At 38.2% G+C, this 14,193-nt stretch overlaps 1 protein-coding gene across 2 annotated transcripts in view; it reads right to left on the bottom strand.

Moving 5' to 3' along the window:
* The window catches only part of LOC137234031 (uncharacterized), a 199,263-nt gene that overhangs the window by 127,476 nt on the left and 57,594 nt on the right, over window positions 1–14,193 (bottom strand). The gene's annotated exons all lie outside the window — the stretch shown is intronic.

Here is a 14,193-nt window from a genome sequence, read left to right as displayed (position 1 = left end):
GCAATCGCAGGGCAGGCGAACTCGGAAGTAGCTGAACAACTTAGAGCGGTCAAGGGCACTAGTAAGCAGCAAGTAAGGGAAAGGGGGCCAGAGGTGAGAGGTTGCATGATACTAACTGGGCAATGGTCGTAGCAGTGGTGGAACTTCGGGACGGCAAAAGTTGAGTAGCAGATGAGTATGTTAGTATGGTAGAATCGGGGGCAACAGTTAAGTAGCGGTTAAGCAATAGCAGCAGTTAGCTGATGAATCACGTCCCCATAGCGGAGTGGGAGGAATGACAGCGTCGTTGTTGATGGACATGTTACACAGATTGATAGTTCACCTTCTCTTTGACTGCTTCTCACAGTTCGGAAGTCATATTGCATTTGATGAGACTAAGATACTCATCGTAGGTGCTAACATTCTTATTGCACACCACCACCTCCACTGTCAAAAGCTGTTTGGTAGGTGTCCAAATTGAGAGCAGAATTGTACTTCCTGGACACAGGCTGTGGACTGAATGGGAAAGTGCACCCTAGAGGTATTTCGGCAATTCTCTGAGGAAATGCGACGATATACAACCTGAGCCAGTGTATAAAAGGATATTTTATAGTTTCATTGGAGTGTTGGGCTACTTCTGAAGTAAAAGGGCGAACCAGTTCCGAAAAATTACGGTCTAGTTACAAAGCCGGTAGTTAAAAAGCACTTTGATGTCAATAAATAAATCTTCTTCTACATGTAGATAAAAGGAGACTCACGAAGGTTTTGGGGAGTTTTAACGATTTTGATCCTTTTCCGGATGGGTACTAAGTCGCGCGAACTGTTTGCTATGACCGGGGTGAACCTTCTGGGTCACATTCGTGAGGTTGATTATTGTTTAGGAGAAGTCAAAAATTGCGCTGCCAGCCCCTTGAAAGGGTTACGCTCAACAACCTCTTGAATCCCAATCGATAAGTAACTAGCTATACCCGGCGTACGTTGTAGCGCCCGAGATAGAATGAGTGTTGCGTTATTTTTTCTGTTTTGTTTGTTGATAATTTAGTTTATTGTTTTATAAATCGAATTGAATTTTGTACGCATATTTGGTGGAATTTTCGTTTAAATCCTTTTATTATTGCATCTTATTGTAATTCATATGGGTACGCAATATTTTTGGTTCTTTCGTTCGATGCAAAGATAAACAAATTTTTTGGCGTTCCAACTCTGGAGCAAGCGACATATAGCTGGCCATGGGAAAAGCATGGATCCTCTAAATTTAATCCTGCAACAGAAAGCGATTGTCCTTCTGATTTTTTGATTGTAATTGCAAAAGTAAGGCATACAGGAAACTATAAGAGCTTAAAATTGAATGGAAAATCTGTAGGAATCATTGGGATCCGTGGTATGAGCACGTCTTCACCTTTGCTTTTACCGCTGATGATTGCTGCTTCGATTACATTCGGCATTAATTGCTTAACGCAAAGTCTGGTTCCATTATACAATTTTGGTGGGTCTAAATTCCGAAGAAGCATGATTGGTGAGCCAATTTTCAAAGCTGATATATGCGCAGGCTGGAATGCCTGGTGGTTCTGAAGAGTTTAGAAGTTCAATTTGACAACTCACAATTTGATCTTCATCTGTAAGTATGTCGATCTATTTATATTTCGTCACTTCACCAAGAATTTGGTTTTGAATCCGATCATTGATTTTGTATACATGATCATTTTTGGGACCTAAGATTGCTCGTTCGCATAGCCAAAAAAAAAAAAAATTTATTATAAATTCTTAATTCTGAAATATGAAAAAACTCCGTCTTGATCGAAGGAACCTATACCCAAAATTTGGTGATGATTGAAGTGTGGGAAATACGTTTCCATAGGGAACACACACACACAGAATTTGATTTTTATAAAAGATGTAGATATACTGAAGCAAACAAATTTTTTTAACGGCGACAGATTACTAAACGTCCAAAAGGAATAACAGCCAAACTCAACAATGCAGTCAAACTTTATGTGTTAAAATAACCTAAGTTTGTACGGCAGCCATAGTTCTGAAAAATCCCATTTGTAGGGAAGGTGCCACGCCCCTTTTTTCAAAATCCACATTTTACTGCAGGTTTTGTTAGGACTTAACGTCATATAGCTCCTTACCAATTTTCATTATCCTACCATTACTACATCCAGAGATATGCAGTATGATATATTCCATTTGTATGGCGGTGCCACGCCCCCTTTTTCCCAATTTGACATTTTCTTGTTGGTGTTAGGGATTGACGTCATATAACTCCTTACTAAATTTCAATGTTCTGGCGTATACCTTCAGAGTTATGCAGTACCAAAAATTCCATTTGTATGGGAGGTGCCACGGCCCTTTTATATATCGAAATTATTTTTAGCCTAACACCTTCGCGTTGATCGAAGGAAGGTATAGCCAAATTTGGTGATGATTGAAGTGTGGGAAATACGTTTCCATAGCGAACATACACACACACCGAATTTGATTTTTATATATATAGATGTAGATAGGCTGAAGCTAACAAGCTTTTTTAAACGGCGAAAGATTACTCAACATCCAAAAGGAATAACAGCCAAACTCAACAATGCAGTCAAACTTTAGGTCTTAAAATAATAAGTTTGTGCGGCACCATAGTTCTGAAAAATCCCATTTGTAGGGAAGGTGCCACGCCCCTTTTTTCCAAATTTCACATTTTACTGGAGGTGTTAGTACTTAACGTCACATAGCTCCTTACCAATTTTAATTATCCTTCCATTACTACATCCAGAGATATGCAGTATGATATATTCCATTTGTGAGGGTGGTGCCACGCCCCCTTTTAGATTTTGGTTATATTTTAATTATCCTGATATAATTAATAATAGCCACTTTGTACTAAAAACCTGAAGGAAAATAGGTAATATGTTGATCAGAGCTAAGCCAGACGTTATTTTGAGTTTTATAAAACCGTTCCACTGCATTGATTTTCTTTCCGAATAATTGTGGAAAAAATAAGGTTTCTTCAGAAAACTTCTATAAAAATCTACCACCTATTTTTAAGTTTGCGTGGTAGAAGTGGTAGAACTTATATTTCAGGAAAAAAGGTGGTAGATCTACCACTTTAGTGGTAGAAGTCCGAACACTGCTCACAGTTGAACTGCACACAAATTAACGGAACACAAGCGTAGTTTGTATAACAAATACAAAGCAGTAGAAATGTTCAGCCAGCAGCGAAATGTGACATACGTTTGTGTATGTGTGCCGAAGCCCCTCTCATAAACAATGTACAAACCTCGGTGTTTATGTTTACTCTCCTTCGAAAAAATTTGCAACTTAGAAGCACGACACAAATCGAAAAATTTGTATATTTATTCAAAAAATGTTGTACACGTGAAATGATGTCGAGACGCTCGTCACCCAGAGAAAAATTACCACTCATCAGCACAGCTTCCTTTTGGTGCCCATATTGAAGTACTCATTAACATCTTCCATTTGAAACCCATAATGTAAAAATATATCCTAAGGTTATTCTCATCCACGTTTTGGGCAATATCTCGAGGCCCTAGTCACCCAGATGTATGAAAATTTCCCTATGCTAAAGAACTCATCAACAGCTTTCTTTGATATCCATATTGTATAAACACATTCTAGGGGTATCTGGGTCTATCTTTTGGCCTATATCTCGAGACTCTAGTCAACCAGGGGTACGAAAGGTAACCCATATTAAGCTTCATTTGATACCCATATTATACAAACACATCGTAGGGTTATCCGGGTCCACGTTTTGACCTATATCTCAAGACCCTAAACAATTTTTAAAATTTTTTTTTTGCTAAAAACCTTCCCCTATTTGATCCCTATAATATGAAAAGAGAACGATTAAAATTGGCCTCCAATCGGTCGCAAAACATGGACAGGAACGAACCTCATTTCATTTTTATATATATAGACTAGCGTGTACCCTCGCCCGCTTCGCTAGGCAATAAATTCAATGATTTGCTGAAAGAGAATAAAATTAATACGAAACAAAGCAAATTCTTTGATACAATTTCATTCGAACTTTATTGTAACACTTTTTGGTAGACAACGTTTTTGCTTTTTCCATCTTTCGCGTAAATGAATAAAGACGATGGTTTGCCTACTCGTGAGCAAGCTACATTCAATTGTCCATGAGAAAAAATTGGGTATTCTAAATTAATACCGCACATTTGTAGAGACTGTCCTTGCGCCTTATTGATTGTCATAGCGAAGGCAAGGCGTTTGAAATCGAATGGTAAGTCCGTCGGAATCAGTGGAATTCTGGCTATCAAAACGTCTTCTCCTTTGTACTTCCCTTTCAAAATTGTTGCTTCGATAACGTTACCCATTAACTTCTTCACAGCGGGTCTGGCAACGTTGCAAAGTCGTGTCACATTAATGTTGCGCAGCATAATAATCGGTGCTCCAATTTTTAATCGTAAATTTTGAGGTGGTATGCCTGGCAAATCGAGTGAGTTTAAGAATTCAGTTGGATAATTTATGACATCATCTTGATCAGTAATAGTGTCCATTGACATATATGCAACTATGCGACCAGGTATTTGATACAGAATAGCTGCATTTATATAATTGACGTCCTTATTTTTCCCAGCTAAAATTGCTCCTTCTCTGAGCCAATCATAGTTTATGTAATGTTGAAATATGTTTGGAAATACACTCTGCATCAATGCCTCTTTAGACTGTGAAAATGTGCAGAAATTGTTAGGCAATGTAATCATTCCTTTTGGATCGACAGATATTTGGCCATTTCCGATTTTCAGTAATTGCTGTTAAAATTCAGCTGCTGACGGATCGTTTTGTAGTTGAACACATACGTTTGTAGTAAGTGTAAGCCTGTTTACATGTCTCCATAAATACGATGATTTTAAACATGCATTGATTTCATCTGCAGCCGTGGATTCTGGGATCACAGGTAATGTTTGCCTGAAATGTCCAGCCAATAGGATCATGGCACCTCGCTGTTTGGCTTTCTCGTAGATCTTTCAAAGTTCTATCAAGTGCTTCCAATGATTTCTTGTGTGCCATAGTATACTCGTCCCATACGATGAGCTTACATACTTTAAGAACTATTGCCATTCCAGATGTTTTTGAAATATTACATGTTGGTGTTTCATTTACCTGCATATTCAAAGACAACTTTAATGGAGAATGTGCTGTGCGACCGCCTTCCAGTAATGTAGCCGGAAGAAGCGAGTGCCAATGCAACGTTATTATCTGATCGAATTGTTGCTAATATCAATGAAATCAAAAAGGTTTTGCCTGTTCCCCCATGAGCATCCAAACTTTGAAATTCTGATTCTGTAAAGCAAAACTGTGAACAAAAAAACTCACTGATAAAAACTTCGTGAGTTTTCTTGGCAACCTGTGTACACTATTGTGACATTCAAAACTCATACGCACTGTTGCAGAATGACTTTTTTGTTTTCATGGCCTTTGATGAATATTTTTCTCACTGACATAAGACTTTTACATTCAGCGATCATTCAGCAAAACAATGTGCACAATAATTTACAGAATCGCATGAAAATTTAAAGTGTAAATTGTGTGTGCAAATGAGTTTTCAATGAGTGTACATTTTTCAGTTTTTCACAGTTAGAGAATTGATCCCCAGTTCTCGATTGAACATATGAACATGTAATGGACGATTTGCTGCTGGCATGCCCAATTGTACTAACGATTTGTTTGACATAGACAAATGTCGTCAATCCTTATCAATGCTTCATTGTAAATTTCCAATGTGAATTCCAACTCATAATTTGCAGTATTTCGACGTATTTGGTTTCAATGGATTAGATGGGGAGCACATTACAAGTATTTTCGAAAATAATGTTCGTATTTGACGTGGACTGGCTATTACAGCTGAAACGGCAAAGGTATCTCCCCAATGTTTATCATCCTCCAACATATTTAATTGTTGCCATGCTTCCCGATATGTAGCGCACAATTCACCATTAATTGTTCTTAAAGTTTGGAATGATGTTGGGCCACGAACATTAATTAACAACAATCGCAAGTAAAAACACTCAGCATTATTTGGATGAACTGCATAAATGCGTCCTAATATATTGAGAACACATTAGGATGACTTTGAATTGGTTTTCCTTGTATTCGCCTTTTAAATGTTTTCCTGGATTTATCCCATGCGAAATATTGTGGCACTTCTGCATATAGCAATGTCCTTGCAAAATAGTCCGATTGACATAAATGAAAAAAGGCAGTCAAAGTTGTAGACGGTGAGCTTGTTTCTCTAAGCGCTGCATTTTCAGGAGTAAAATAAACGCGTTGGCCATTTTCAAGGTGAACCGCTAAATGAAGGATTGTTGGATGTCTTTCGTGTATTGGGAATGAAAAAATTCGCCATATCGCTTCGTTACTGCTTATATAACGCCCCATTTGATATTTTTTAATCTCGTCGTTGTCATTTTGGACTGCACCGAATACAGCCATATCGCTTCCTTTATTTATACGTTAATATGCGCTTTGAATGTTTTGGACAACAATGGCCAATATGGGGCAATCCAACGTTTGTCAACTTCAAAATTTTGATTTCCCATCTTAATTATCGTTGACTTACCATTGTCATCAGTGGATCGACGACGATATGCCAGATATCCATCGTCACCCGTGAACGTATCCGAAACTAATGCTCGTGGGTATCGCTTCGAACATTTTCCATCAATCATGCACGGCTAGTTTACATTCAATGCACCGCAAGGTCCATGTATCATATTTTTTGTGACGACTTCGAACAAATCTGTATCAATCGTTTGATCCGGTATTTCAGCTGATATCACACTATCAATTTGATCCGGTGTAATTTTATCAACCAACCAAATCAAAATGTGTGCGTGCAGTAATCCCCGCTTTTGCCATTCAACGGAATACATATAACAACGCACCTCTCCAAACACTCTATGTTTGACAATAAAGTCCATAAGTGATTTTAGTTTTAGTTTGAAAATACGTGCAGTTATGTCGCGTCGATTTATTGGGGATTGGCCAGGAAACAAATGGTCTTTGATTTCACTCCATTGCGGATTGCATGTAAAAGTAATAAACAGATCCGGCCGTCCATAAGCACAAACATACGCCATGGCATCCTGTGCATATTCATGCATGTGTTCCGGGCTACCAGTATATGTTTCTGGTAATATGATCATTCTACCGATGTCATTCACAATTCCATCGTTATTCACGGCATCCCGTAAGTGAATGTATTCCTCGGACCGTAACTTAGTCTGGTTGAATTTGATATAGTTTAAGCGCTCGGTCTCACTTTTTGCATACATATCCACGACAAATTGGTGGAACAATCTTCTGGATTTCAGAATGTGAGATTCTTCATTTTCACGAATCATTAATCGATATGAATAATAATTCACAGCGCTAAATTTTTTATTCGTTTCTGCGCCTGGCTTAAAAAAAATCACATTTGTGAAATTATTATTATCATATGTCAATATTGATACCCATAATGTAAAAACACATCCTAAGGTTATTCTGATCTACGTTTTTGCCAATATCTTGAGACCCTAGTCACCCAGATGTATGAAAATTGCCCTCTGCTAAAGAACTCATCAACAGCTTTTATTTGATATCCATATTATATAAACACATCGTAGGGTTATCCGGGTTCACGTTTTGACCTATATCTCAAGAACCTAGATATTTAAAAAAAATTTTTTTTTGCTAAAAGCCTTCCCCCATTTGATCCCTATAATATGAAAAAAGAACGAATAAAATTGGCCTCGTATTGGCCCCAAAACATGGACAGGAACGAACATCATTTCATTTTTATATATATAGATTTTGGAAAACACAAAAAACCTGATTATTTAGTAAATAATACTCCTAGAATTTTGAAATTTGACGTGTGGCCTGTTACAGGGGCTCTTGATAAAAATTTGGAAACAAATTTTAAAATGGGCGTGACACCGCACACTTGTGATAAAATCAATTTTACAAATATTATTAATCATAAATCATAAATCGTTAAACCTATCGTAACAAAATTCGGCAGAGAGGTTGCATTTACTACAAGGAATGATTTGAAGAAAAATTAACGAAATCGGTTAAGGACCGCGCCCACTTTTATATAAAAGATTTTTAAAAGGGTCGTAGACGAATAAAATAAGATATATCTTAGCGAAAAGAAGCTTTGTATCAATAGAATTTTACCTTTTAAATTGAATTATAACATTAAATTGGAAAATACTAAAATTTTGAAAATGGGCGTGGCACCGCCCCTTTTATGACTAAGCAATTTTCTATGTTTCGTGAGCCATAGCTCGAAGAAAAGTTAGTTCATAATAGAACCATATGTATATGTATTATTGCGCAGCTTTGTAACGCCATTAAGCACACAAAACAGCAGCATTTCAAGTGTACAGCTGGGTTTGTAACGTTCGGTTTCACCAGAACTTAGACTTCCTTACTTGTTTTACAATGCGTTTTTTCTCTGAGAGTAGCAGTTTGGAAACAGATACAACTAATTAGTGCACCCTTTGTACTTTTCTGTGTTTATTCATTAAAAATACAAACATATCACATGGCCTTTCTTAATTCAATAGCAAAATTAAACTGTGCAAATATATAAACAAGTCACAATGAAATTTTGTTTTTTTTTTAAACAGCCTTTGTGCCCATTTACTGAATCTAGAAGTTTCTACTCATTTGTTATTCACACAATCCACTGATGTATAAATAGCGCTCACAAAACTTATCTTGATTTACTCAATATTTAACAAGCATCTCAAAAAGTTATAGTTTAAAATGAGTTTAAGAAATTATTTGGTCCTGTTGGTCGCGCTTAACTTCCCTTTCACCCACACGAATCCGGAATTTCGCGTGGGGGGTAGCAGTTCTAGCAGTCCTGTGGTTACAGAGGATGAATTATATGTGGTGGCAATATTTTATAACGGCATGTATATATGCGCTGGATCATTGATCACCTTGGAAAGCGTGGCTACAGATGTAAATTGCATGTACGTAGAACCGACAATGATCACAGTTAAAGCTGGTGCCGGGCAAGAGCACGTTCGCCAAGGGAAATCTTTTATGATAAATGAAATCGTCGGATACGTCGGAACGGATATGGAATTAGGTATAATTCAAGTGGAATCTCCCTTTAACCGAGATACAGTTCGAACAATAGGACCTTGCAAAATTCCATTACAACCGGGCATGCAAATGGAAGTTAAGGGATGGTCTTCAAAAAATCCTCATCATATCTGCTCTACTGTCGAAATTATAGCAGAACAGGACCATTGTCGAGCTGAATTCGATTCGAAAATGCGTATATTTCGCTGCAACACAATTTGTGGACAAGGTGCAAAGGGAATAAAACGTGGAGCACCGGGCGTTGTGGACGGAACTCTTTGTGCTGTGGCATCTTATATACGTACTTCAATTTTATATACAGATATATCTAAGGGAAAATATCCTCATATATATATAAAAAGAAATAGGGGGCCGCCATCAAAAGGGCTAATAAATGATGTCATAAATGTAGGAACGGATAACACTGAGCATAGAAACACTGTGCATTTAGATAAAAAAGCAACACGCTCAGGAAAAAACTATTAAATTAACGTAGTAGTTTCTATAAACAGTCGTCGTCTTCTCGTAAACTTGAAAACGTAAATTTAAAATATGAGAATTTAAAATATGAAATATTAAAAATATGATATGCTTTTTACAACATTCAAATAAATAATAATTAGTTTTAAAATAAATATATAAATGTGAAAATGTAATACAAACAATGAATTGAAATAAACTATGTTACAAAATTGACAAAATTGTGAAGAATAAATCATTATTTGTGTAAACCCACATAAATGTATGTAATACTTAAATAAATGTATAAATAATTAAATAAATAAATAAAAATGTTTTCGTTTTTCTTTTCCATGAGGATATGTACCTAAATTATAATTTTTTATTGTAGAACTTAAGCTGCTACAATCAAAATACTTCGTGAATTAAAAAGTCATTGCGCACATATTGTTGTAGCAATATCGGAGTATAACATATGTATATGTCTGCTGAGTGGAACATCGCCCTATCTCGGCTGAAAGCCTCATTAAAGAACTTGTTGTATAAATGCCCCATCTCACGTCAAAACATTTTAAATTTAGGCAGAGGTAGCGCGTTTTCGAAATGGTGGCTGAGATAGCGTGAAATTCCACTCAGTAGTCGAAATGGCGATGTTCTTATGGTATTATCTAGAAAATGCGATTTAATAAAAAGTTTTGGTTATATTCGTTGAATGAAACTCATAAATTTATTTCAATTTCACCAATTCTGAGTTGACAAAAAAATAAATACATACTTACTAAAACTCATTGAAATACTTATCGCTTTTTATAATATTAAACAAGGTAAAATTGACATCTTTCCAACGTCCTAATCAAGGCTGCTAGGCACAGTCCCTATTGGATGAATTGCAGCCAGGGGATATTTTCGGAGCGGACCCTTCCCCATACCGGATCGCTTCGGGATGTAATAATGGACTTACCACAGCAAGGGGCGTTGTTGTAGTGGACGTGTTTTATCCCCACTCTTAACATTAGACCGCTGAGCCCGCCTTGTTGGACAGGTGGTCGTACGACCGATATGAACTCAAAAACTTCTAAAGTAAGGATGAGAAGTAAAAAGCGATTGCGTCGCTAGGCCAACCAACAACGAGAGCGATCGGTTGGCATGGGCCAAAGAGACAGTGCCCGAGAGTAAAGAGGCAACGATCAGCTAAACCTGACAAGAGTGCTTTTAAGAGTTAGGAGGCGTAGGGAAATCGCCCCGTCCCAGAACCAGGAAGCAAGCCGGTATGACAGAAACCAGACCTCAAATTCTGCAAGGCGGAGAGAAGAGAGAAGTTCTAGAAACCCATGTACCCTAAAAGCTGTAGTACCGGAAGAGGAAATAAGAAACAAAAACGTAAATGGTAATAAACCAAAGGGAGGTAATGACCAGATTCCAGCTTATTCGGTGTAACTCAAAGGAGCTAATGATGAGGCTCTGGTTTTCACCGAGAAGAGGATGAACAAAGTTGCAAAACAGTCCTTAACTATGGCACTGCTAGACTGCAACAATCCCAATGGACTGGTGTCAACCGAAAGGCAGAGGTGTTGGAATTGGGCAAAAAGACTGATAAAGCTGCGAGTGTAGCAGATACGCTTATATCAGAGGAGGGACAAACGTACCTACAAACCCCGGAAACATCGAAAAGATGTATTGCTTGAGTGCAGTGGCGGAGAATTTGGAGAGAGACAAACAGCTCAATGGCGTTGCGAGTCTTACAGACACTTTAGGAGGGTTTTTTTGATGCGGCGCTGATACAGGAGCCATGGGTCTGATCTGGAGGAAAGGTTTCTGGCTTCAGCGCTCACGGATTCAGCGTTTATTATACAAAGACGAACAGCAGGGTAAGAGATGAAGTCATGGTTATAAAACACCTATGCTTGTTTATTCTATCTAACTTCAGCACTGCAGACCTGGCAACGGTAGCAATAGAGGGGGAAAAAGAACCGTCCCTTATCCAAACATCCTGCTACATGGCCCATAACGTGGAAGCCCAACCAGAAGAGTTCAAAAGGCTGGTGGATCAAGAAGGGTGCAGAGGACGGCTTGTCATAGGTGGGAATGCGAATGTGCATCACAGCGTATGGGGAGGGGACGATATTAATGGTAGAGATGAGTCCCTTTTTTATTATATACTATAGAGTAGTCTACAGGTTGCTAACAGCAGTAGCGTTCCTACATATGTCAAGCAACATGATAACACATTGAGTTTTATTATATCGGGGTATGGATAGAGGGTCCTTGACAGGACATCCTCAGGCCATACACTTTCTGTTTCAGCATAGAGAAGGGGAAACCCTAAGGCAACGGACTGCCAAACAGCCAAAAGAGGTTACCACTGTTGAGGAGTTGGAGGAGTGCAACAATTCTGAGAAGATTCAAAGGGAAAGTAAAGCCACCATGGTGTAGTAAGGAGTTGATTCTTCTAAGAGGGCACGTAAAAGAGATTCTTTAGTTGGCAGTAGTTGCGGAAAATGAGGAGTGTTGGGATGAATATGAGATCTGTTGTGGATCTTTAAACGTGAAATCAACAGGTCGAAGAGGGTTTCATGGAAAATTTTCTGTGGGAACATAGAATGCTATAGCGAAACGGCGAGACTCAGGAAAGTCGTATCCCCCAGCGGATTAGGGGGTTAGAATATACCCGCGGTAAGTATGCTTGTCGTAAGAGGCGACTAAAATATCAGATTCAATCACACAATTCACATCGCTAACACTCCCCAAAGCCTTCGAGGAGTAAGCTTATCGCTACAACAACAAAAACAACAGGAAAGTCGTATCCAAGGGAGATGCGGCCCAGGCACTGATAAAAAAGGTCGGTGAAGAGTCCCTTGAGGCACTACTTAACACACTTCCCATCAGGAGATGATGTAACAACATCTACACTCCTAATACGGAGGGAGAGGTACCAGCTTTGATGACAAATGCCAAAATTGAATAGGCAATGAAAACGTCTGCATCCGGAGGATATAGGATGACTATAGGTCCAATAGTTTGACATCTATTTTGCTTGGATCGGCTCGAAGTTAAGCTGCGGAGTGATCACGTCGCAATGGGGTCTATGCGAGGCAATAAAATCTGTGAACATAGAAGCGCTGCAAGGTGGGGACGCTGGTTATCAACCAATTGCTTAGGGGTTTCCACGGAGGACCAGTCAAACTGCATATCAGATTACGTTAAAGTCATAATAAACGGCAGATGCCTAACAACAATAAACTCTCTGGTGGATCAGGCACTTCGGCATGTACAGGCCTGGGCATCTAGCGTCGAGTTAACTACCAACGCGGAAAAATTCACGTATTTACTAGCAAATATAGGTCCTAATTGGACAAAGCCTAAGCTTGGAGGTGTAACCCTAGAAGAAAAATATAGCACCAAAATATCTAGGAGTCATCCTAAATGGTAAGTTGTCTGTGAAAGAGAGAGCGAAGAAAGCCTACGCGACACCGTATGCATGCAAGAGGATGCTAGGATGCACGTTGACATAAACTCCGTTACGGCAATTGTCAAACCCATACTTTACAATGGGGTCCTTGTTTGGTGGACAGCCACACAAAAAAGTACGAATACGAAACAAATTTAGGGGCATGTAGATTATCAAAGATTAGCATAACGGGAGCCCTAAAAACTACTCCGACAGTAGCATTGCTTGCCATTCTACACATCACGCCTGCAGATCTAATGGCCAAAACTATCGCGTTAGCCACCGCAACAAGACTCAAGGTCTCGGGGCAACTTGTGTGCAGGCCATATGTCCATAGCAGTATATCCTCGTCTAATATCGGGCAAACGGAATATATGGCCCCATGCTTAGCTTCGACTTCAACTTCGTTTGAAGTTGCGTATCAGATTTACACACGGCGGCTCTTTCTAAGCAACAATTTGACATTTTATATAAATTCTTTCTAAACCTTTTTTTTATTCATTGAAAATTTGAAAAATTATTGTGAAATATAAGAAATATTTAATAAACTTATAAAAATTTCTATTCAAAATCAGGCAAAAGTTCCTCAATCAAAAAAAAAATTTACAAAAATCAGAATTTGAAAACATAAAAAAAGACAGCTCAAAGCAAGTCGCCAAGCGCAAGAAACTCAGTGCACGCGCTTTTCTCGTTACCCACTCTTCATCAAATAGCAAGTTTCAACAACAAAAATATTTGTGTATAAACAGCGACGTGACCCATTAGCGCCCAATGTTCCCATTTGGGAGCTTGCACAAATCTTTAGATATTATCGAATAAGAACCACTGATCAAAAAATCGATATCGAATTACACATTCCCATATATCTATGCATAAAATCAGCTGTTCTTGATGCTCTCTCACGATCACGTGGTCAGTAGCAAGCAAATATTCTCGGAAGTGGCACGTTTTTCTCATTTAAGGATTTTATCTGCAAACTTTTATTGATTTAACCTAAAAATTGAAGTGGTATTTTCTTACAGTGCTAGGTTGTGATGTAAGTAAATAAAATAACTAACGTAAATTGCACAATTTCAACGTTTTTCCAATGTTCCCAATTGGAAGCATTAGGCACTATGTACACAAATTTTGTAAATATTTTTCGTTATAGTTTTTGGCTGATATTTTTATATCTAAAGCATGTTTAGCCAAAG

This window comes from Eurosta solidaginis, chromosome 1 (assembly GCF_040869045.1).
Source record: "Eurosta solidaginis isolate ZX-2024a chromosome 1, ASM4086904v1, whole genome shotgun sequence".
NCBI classification, from domain to species: domain Eukaryota; kingdom Metazoa; phylum Arthropoda; class Insecta; order Diptera; family Tephritidae; genus Eurosta; species Eurosta solidaginis.
Note: the sequence above shows the minus strand (reverse complement) of the source record. Positions and strands in the feature narration are given on the sequence as shown.